This window comes from Adiantum capillus-veneris, chromosome 7 (genome assembly GCF_014529385.1).
Source record: "Adiantum capillus-veneris isolate H3 chromosome 7, ASM1452938v2, whole genome shotgun sequence".
Lineage (NCBI taxonomy): Eukaryota > Viridiplantae > Streptophyta > Polypodiopsida > Polypodiales > Pteridaceae > Adiantum > Adiantum capillus-veneris.
This window is the reverse complement of record NC_140937.1, coordinates 89,459,342-89,467,532: the sequence shown is the minus strand read 5'-3', so window position 1 is coordinate 89,467,532 and position 8,191 is coordinate 89,459,342. Positions and strand designations below refer to the sequence as shown.

The window sequence follows — 8,191 nt, the reverse complement described above, 5'->3', positions numbered from 1 at the left end:
ACTCCCATTGTAAATATCCAATTCCATTTGTAAATTAATACTAACTCTACTAACACTAACCCACTATGAAAAGTCCTATCACCTCCATTTCTCTCCTCTCTCTTTCCCCACCAACTTCTTGATAATTCCAAGCAAAAGAAATTAGATAAATTGCTGAAAATCTAACCCAACCATGGTTAGAGGAGTAACCCTAGCCTTCAAAATTTCTATAAAAGGAGGGTGTAGCTAGCACAAAAGGGGGAGCCATAAGCAAGAGCACTATGCTATAGCTTGAGAAGCCAAGCTCAACCTCTCTAGAAGGAGCTCTTGAGTGGAAGCTCATTGTCTTATGCATGTGCATGTGTTGTAATAGGGGATTAGCAAGGGAACTCTATGCCATTGTAAGAGAGAGAGTGATCATTCAATTGAGAGTAGGAAATCTATCATTTCTCCTACTAGTGTAAGCCCAACATTTGCTGAATCAAGGAGGGTGGATTTGGACTAAGCTTGGATACTTTGTCTCCCTTCCAACGTGAAGTAATGGACAACAATGATGCGTAAGTGTCTTGGTGTTTTTTGTTAAGTTCTTGATAGCTTGTCTCTGGTGTTGTCATCAATCTAGCCATAAATCCCACATACTGTAAGAGGGCGACAGGGTGGAGAGGACTCCCCTGGCTTTAAGACAGTGATTGGGGTGGCTTTTCTTGTGATGTGTTGTGAAATTTATGCAAGCTATGTTGAACAAATACTAATCTCACTTTGATTTGTCATGACAGATTTGTAAGAAGGTATTAATGCAACAAGCACCCCCTCCCCCTTTCTCTCTCTTTCTTAAATATATAGTTGTGTTTGCTTGATCATTGCCGATACGTTTCAAAGCAGCCCGAGCACTATCTCTCTCTCTCTCTCTCTCTCTCTCTCTCTCTCTCTCTCTCTCTCTCTCTCTCTCTCTCTCTCTCTCTCTCTCTCTCTCTCTCTCTCTCTCTCTCTCTCTCTCTCTCTCTCTCTCTCTCTCTCTCTCTCTCTCTCTCTCTCTCTCTCTCTCTCGTGTTTTAGTGTGTGAGAGTGTTCCATTGATGTTTGGGTTAGTGTAAATTCTTTGCTTGTTTGTGGGTTGCTCTAACGATTCTCCTCTTTTGCGTCCTAGTTCGCTCTTAAACTAGGTGGTGCCCCTTGTGTAGTTGGGATTTGGCTGTGGGTTTGTTGTTTTGGTTTGTGTTGGGTTGTGCCCCAGCCCCATTGAGCAGCACGGGAGCCTTGAAGGGTGTCTAGAGGTTGCTCTTCTTGTTGCCCGCCCCGGACCGCCTCACTACCATTTCTGCGAAGATATTGTCATATATAGACCTCCCTTTAATGAACCCGTGTTGATGGGGAGAGATGATCCGACTCAAGAGGGGGGCAAGTCTGAGAGCTATCGCCTTGGCAATAATTTTGTATGCTACTGACATCAGCGTAATGGGACGCCAATGTCTAAGTTGAGAGCAGCAAATCTGTTTGGGGATGGGTTTGATAAACCCTCTCTTACTACTTGCATCCAACGACTCTTCGAAAACAACTAGGTTGGCCATCCGTGTGACTGCACCCTTGAGATCTTCCCAAAATTCCCTGAAAAAATCAGCTGTCAGACCATCCCAGCCGGGGGACTTTTCATTGCCAAGATCTTTTAGTGCCACTGAGCATTCTTCCTCAGAGAAGGCCTTTTCCATGCGGTTGGCTTCCTCCTAGGGAACCGTCTTTTCAACACTTCCAAGTAAAGAAGCCCGGGCTTCTTCCACTTCCTGAGATTGGGTCTCTAGCTGGCCGATAATCTGGCTAAGATACTTGAGCATAAGTGCAGCCACCTCATCTTGGTTTTGAATTGTATTCCCTTTCTCATCATCGAGCACTTGCACGCGGCCTCAACTTTTCCTCACTTTCAGAGCCCTAAAAATAATTTGCTTGGTTAGAAGGCTGTGGTTGCAGGAAAGTTTCCCTAGATAGAAATCTCGCCTTCTTGATTTCCTCTAGTTGTTCATTGGCTAGGTGAGATTTAGCTTCAAGCCATCACTTGTGCTCATCTTCGGTATCCAGTCCGGCAGCCTTACTAGAGGCTAATTGCACTACCTCCTTTGTGAGATGTTTGATATGTGCCTGATTGCCTTTTTTTACCCAAGGACTGGACGTTTTGATAGCTTTTTGTATACTCCGAACAAATACATTCCAAGCACAAGGTTTATTCATTCCCACATCTTTCTTGACCTTTCCCAACGCTTTCTTGGTGATGCTTCTGAAGAGAGGGTCTTTGAACAGGTGTGTCCCTGTAACAAGAATCTTTTTCTCCCCTCTCAGGGATTGCCCCCCCCCCCCCCCCCCCCCCCTTTTTCTTTCTTGAGTTGTAGGTGCAATGGCGTGTGATCAGAGAGGCTTTTTGTTGAGATTACCTTCATCTCTACTATCGATGAGATCAAGTCAGCTTGATGAGAGCAGTAGCATCTATCCAACCGGGAGGTAGTGCGGGCATACTGAAGGCTTGTGTAGGTGAATCCAGGCATGTTGTTCCATGTGCCCACTTCCCACAAGTCAATCATAGCCCACTTCTCACATAAGTTCAGCCATTTAGACTTTTATGAGCCAACTAGTAGACAGGCGTAGCCTGTTAGTCCTTACTTTTCTCGACCATATTGAAATCTCCAACCATCAGCCACTCCCCTTCGATCAGAGTATCCCAGAGCTGCATCCACAGTTTAGCTCTATCCTTTGCGTTGTAGGGGCCGTAAACATTTACTATGGTGATAGGTTGATTGTCTTATCTGATTCTAACACCAAGGACTCTTTCAGAGGAGTGGTTAAGAACCACCTTTGGCTTCAAATCTCTGTCAGCAATGAATAAGACACCACTGAAATCGTCGCTTCCTTCCCCATGAAAAATAATTTTTTTTCCTACAGCCTGTTTTCTCTTGCACCGGGCATCCAAATGGTGCTCTTGGATGGCTTAGCAATTGACTGCCTTCTCTTTCTTCATTTCCTCCCAAAAGAGAGTGCCCTTCTTCCGGGTTTTTTGTCCCTTCACATTCCAAGATTGAATAGATAGAGTATCCATCATTGGGAGAGGGGGACAAATTCTTCTACTTCCAGGAACTCTTCACCAGAGTTCCGATTCAGGTTTTCCTCTTCCATTGGCTCCTTTTCTGTTGGAACCTCCATGGTATCTAGCTTGGAAGTGAAAAGGTCCTCTTGATTCGTCTTCCCCAAAACTTCGAATATATTGTCATACAGGACAGGAGGCTTTGGGAAATCCGACGAGAGACCTATGATTTGTCCCAAGGCCGTAGCCTTTGCTTTGAACCGTTTACATGAAATATGGGATACTTGTTGCCAGCCCTCATCTTTTGACCTAATAGTTGGAGACATCACGATCTTCTGCATTACTGGGGTGGATGTTCTTTGCTGAGCGGTGGATGAAAAGCGGTGGATGAAAAGCGACAGCTTTGGGTGGTCTTGCCCTTACCCCAGTTGCCATGATCTTGTTTCTCCACATCTATATTCTAGTTGACTTTATTTTGCCCACCCTCTGCCTTGCCAAGATCTTTAGTAGGCTTCTTTGTTGGATCTACTGTATTCCTGCCACCCTGTGGGGTAGCCTGTGCTTTGCTTCTCTCCTCTGTAGGCTTTAGCACCTCAGCGGGACACGCCCTCGCTTAATGTCCAAATTTGTTGCATTTGAAGAAGGCCCCGAAGAACGTGTTAAAGTTAAGAGGAATGATCTTTAGCCCTGTCCCAACATTCACCACCAAGTTCTTTGGTTGTGGCTTCCTCATATCCCACCAGATACAGACCTTGTTTGCTGCTACCCCTGAGGCTCTGGCAGATGGGACAAAGAATGGATCACCAAGCGAGGCTGCGAGGTCCTTCAAGTTCTTCCTAAGCCATACTGGGAGGTTGCAAAACTCCACCCATATTGGGCAGAGATCCTTGAATGCCTCGTTAGATTCAAACAGAGGGTCCCAAGGGAGCACGCACACTGACGCACGATTGAAGAAAAGCTAACTTTTTGCCAAAACCTTCTCAACTATTGCATTGTCGTTGAACTGCGCTGACACGAATCCTTTTGCTATATATTGGGTGAATATTACCGAGCCATGTTGATTCAACACCAGTGGACTGCTAAGCCAATTACAGAGCTCAATTCTATTGGGAACTCTCCCCATAAACCTGAAAACCAGAGTGGAATTTTCTGCCTCCGCCAGTTGTTTCTTCACTATGGTAGGGGGAACAACCACCGTAACGGTATCTTCCACCTCAACACGTTGCAGGAGCGCCTTCTTAAGTGCTTGGAAAGCTCTGTCCCCTTTGGCTACTTCAGCAGCATCCTCCTGCGATGCCGAATCTTCGCGCGACCTTTTGTTCAATGACAGTGCACACATGATTGCCACTAGGTCTTTTTCCACCTGCATCTTTATTTGTTTCAGTTCCTCCTTACTCAGCTTAGTAAGGGAGCTTTGACCAGTATCATCGGCGCCCAGTTTCACGAGGTCGCCAGTCGGCTCAATGGCCTTGAGAGCGTCAGGCCGTCCTTTGCCTGACACTGCCTCGGCGTAGGACGGCTTAGAGGAGCTCGCCATGGAGCGGTGACAGTCCTCACTGACACCAAGTTGCACACAAGGTTACACAAAGATAAAAATCTCTGATACTAACCCCCAGAGATAATATTTGATGCAGTATGGTGGGGGCACTGCCTTGCTGATTACCGCTCCACACGGTTTCGCACAAAACTTACTCTCCACATGCACAACCTCTTATTAGGTAGGCTCTTGTTAAGGCAAAGCAAATAATCGCGATGCGGGTAGTGTTAATAATCGCCTTATCCCAAAGATAATAATCGCCCTAGTTAATAATCGCCAAAGCATTAGGTAAAGCAATAAGTCGACAGGGGGGGGGAGGCAGAGGTCGATGATGGCGACTGAATGCCTTGCTAGATTCTTAAGCATGAGCAGCTCGCGACCAGCTTGCGCACCTGGGTTTCAACACAAGCGCATCTGGGTTTCAACACAAGCGATACCCACCCAATCAGGCACAGGACCTACGCAGCAAGCAGATATTGCGCTTGACTCACCTTATCGCTACTCGCTTACTCAACACCATCGTGCACTCAGAACAAACTTCCAGCACGCACTCAGAACCATACCTATTTCGCTCTATGCCTTAGCATCTCCAATAGTTTCTCTTATCTCCCCTTCACTCAAGGGTTGATTGACAATTTAGCCAAGTGAGAAGGCGTTGTTTTCTTTTTGACGAAACAAATCTTTGCTGTGGCATTTGTTATTTCCCTATTTCTCAAAGGGAGAGGAGAGAAAATATTGGAAAAGAAAGCCCTAGAAATGTCAACATTTTCTTTATGAGAGTTAGCTTGACATCCATCCTATTTCATTTAAAAAAGGAATAAAATCTCTACATTTTTTCTTCTTCAACAAGGAAAACATATGTGGGTTGGGCTTATTAACTTTTCCACCCCGAAAATTGTCTGGTCCAAGCGAGGGAACCTTGGGCTTCTAAGAGTTCCTCCTTTCTTCACTCCTCCTTTAAAGAACTAAGCTCAAGGAGGGATTTAGTCTCAAGCAAAGAAATTTGCCTTTTTATCATCGTCCTTTTGTTAGACGTGATTTCATTGGCCTTTCTCTTAAATTGAGTCAAAGCTTTCTGAGTTTGTTTGTTGGCAGCATCCAGGCATCAAATGCACTAGTGTGGACGGCGGCCTTCGGCCACCTCTCTCTCTCTCTAGTTGCATGCACACTGTCCTCTCTGTTGCCGAGGATGCAGGGCCACACTGCCAGATGAAGCAAATTGCACCACGTGGCCCCCTGAATGTCTCTCTGCTTAATATATAGAATAGATATAGAATATAGAATAGATAGATAGATAGTATGGCCGGCCGCCTCCGACGGCCTCTCTCTATCTTGCTCTCTCTCCCTTTATTGTGGCATGGTCTCTTGTAAGCTCATATCTCAGAAGACGGGTGGAGTAGTTGAAGATGATGTCTCTCTCATCTCAACGTAAGCACTTTCCCAATGCATCAATATCTGTTCTAAGCATTTGTGCACTTAGATTTAAGGTCCTAAACCTTGACTCTTGCCGTAGATCATAGCATTGCAGCTCCTGTTGGATTCGTTTAAACAATGAATCTAGTGGAGATTCATCTGTCGCTCTACTCATACCATCATCTTGGGGCTGCTCTAATAGCACCACAATATTGTCAACATGTTCCTTTCCATGTGAGTGTTTTGGAAATTCGCCATCAATTGTGCTCAAAGAGAATTCCGCTGTGATTGTTGCAAGAGGGGTGAGTTGCCTATTTGTAACATGTTCTTCGAGCTCCGTTGATAGGAGAACCTCGACTACCGATGTTGGAGGTATTTCGACATATCCCCAATTCACAGCATCCTTCAAGCCTCTTAGTTTTCTTATGATGGCAAATTTAGAGGGATAGTGTGCTGGACTTTTGCCATACAGAACCCACTCTTCTAGCACCACTGTTGGAATTCCCAAGAATCAATCGACTGGCATATCTCATAGATAAGATTTTTTTATCTGGGTCATCAGATCTTCTGGAGCAGTTAGGCCGGACCTGGAGTTCTCAGCTTCTTGCAGTTGACTAATGTCGGAGCCGCTTATAGTGGGGTAAAAAGCCAGAATATCAATCCATGCTTTGTTCTCCCATGGTTCAGTGACATCCCCTCCAAAAAAACGCACCACAGCACCAACATTGCCTTTCAAGAAGGATGTCCAACAATAGCCAAGGTGGTAGCACTCATAATCATCGCAAACGGTGCGTAGCCTCACTTGCAGTCTAGTAAAAAGTCCAGATGGTATCAGATGCATTGAAGTTTCCTGACATTTCAGTCTCCCCCCAAAGAAGGCTTCATGCTGTGAGGTATTAAATCGGGTACCACTTTTGGATATACAACCTGCTTTTGCTTTACCAATGCGGTGAAAAGCAGCATCTGTGAGGCGTGAGCATCATGTGTTGTGCTTGTTCTCTCCTTAAAGAAAAGCACCATCTCTTCAAGCTGGTACTCGTCCTTGCTTCCTCAGTAAATCTTTGATCTCTCTATCCTCCATAGTGACCGATCGTGCGCTCTTGAAGTATCCCCAGATGGTCTTTTCTTCTCGATAGTCGGCTGCGAAGAGATTGCATATGAACTTATAGCACTGACAGATCTTTCACACTTGAAGTATTCCTAGATGCTTCTTGTGTCATATAGGTTTCCAAGAGATTGCCTATGAATTTATTGCAAAACCACCCACTATCCATACCTCGTGTCCGGCTGATTGGCTTGCAAAGCAAACCACAATATGCTGGAATTCATAAGGGTGCCAATAATGATTGGTAAAGTGTTGTCTTGCCAGCTTCTCCATGGCCACAAAGAAAGAGCTTGGCCACAGATGGCTTCACTTGAGGCTCTAGCAGGAGTTGGTCAGACCTGTGGATGGAATTTCGACTCATGATGGGCATGGCTTTGGCCTTTGCTGCAGGATTTTGCTATTCAGGGAGCACCAACGTGCATAGCGAGAGGTTGTGGATCAAGGACTAGGCGAGCTCCCACTCTTGGCTCTCGTCAAATACATGTCTTGATCTGCATTCCAGCCAGAGCAGGGAGCAAAGAGGGAGAGCAAGTAGTCAGCCAAGCTTTCGGCTATGCCGCTGACCTCCACGCCAAGCTGGGTCCAGAGGCTCGTATGCTGGAGGCGTAGGGCTTGAAGGGGACTTTCCTTCAGGCAACTCAGTGAGGGAAGGCGTGCCATGTCCCGCGTGGTAGCAAAATGAGAGGGCCTAGCTGAGCTTGTGTGCGCTAGCAGAGGGCAGGGGGAGAAGAATGTGTGCAAGGCCAACGCATGGGTGTCGAAGGTGGAAGCAGGGACTGCTAGAGAGGGGTAGGTGTTTAACAATAAACACAACCCACTAAACCCGCAGATCAAGGCCAGGCCCGCAGGTCAAGGAAAGAAAACCCGCAGCTCAAGGCGAGTGAGTGCAAGTAAAGGGAGATCCACATGGGTGAGTTTGGTATTTCTCCAACGTGGCAACAAAGGTGGAGGGAAATAGCCAAGCCTTGCATCTATTTGCTACCACGTGGCTATCCACTCTTGCCGATAATAATATAATATAGTTGCCTTTGGTAATATCATGCCTACATGGCAGAAGCCTTTGGCAGACCTTGAGGCTGTGGGTGCATGGAAA

At 46.0% G+C, this 8,191-nt stretch overlaps 1 pseudogene; it reads right to left on the bottom strand.

Moving 5' to 3' along the window:
• Positions 1–6,003: 6,003 nt before the first annotated feature.
• LOC147454200 (uncharacterized) lies at positions 6,004–7,758 on the bottom strand (annotated as a pseudogene).
• Positions 7,759–8,191: the final 433 nt, after the last annotated feature.